This window comes from Asparagus officinalis, chromosome 10 (assembly GCF_001876935.1).
Source record: "Asparagus officinalis chromosome 10, Aspof.V1, whole genome shotgun sequence".
Lineage (NCBI taxonomy): Eukaryota > Viridiplantae > Streptophyta > Magnoliopsida > Asparagales > Asparagaceae > Asparagus > Asparagus officinalis.
In genome coordinates, this window is record NC_033803.1 from 32,519,724 (window position 1) to 32,520,097 (window position 374).

The following is a 374-nucleotide window of genomic DNA, read 5'->3' on the forward strand; positions in this document are numbered from 1 at the left end:
TCAGCAGGGCTTCGCCAACGCTCGAGAATTCCAGATCTCAAAAAATGAAGTCCCCGGGACTGTATTTATAGGCTTTAGGACCTCTGTTTTGGGATAAGAACAATCGATTCACTCTTATCTTCAGTTATAACCACTTTATTATGTTTTTGGATAGATTCAGATCAGTTGGAACAAATCTAGGTGGTTAACATTGAAAACAGTTTAAAACTACCAAAAATTAGTTTTCGGGGTTGCGAACACCCGTGGGTGTCTCGACTTGGCCGAGACACCTCTGGGTGTCTCGGTTTGGCCGAGACACCAGTGGGTGTCTCAGGTATTTTGGCTCTAACTTCCTCATATGACCTCCAAATAATATGTTTCAAGATGTGTTGGAA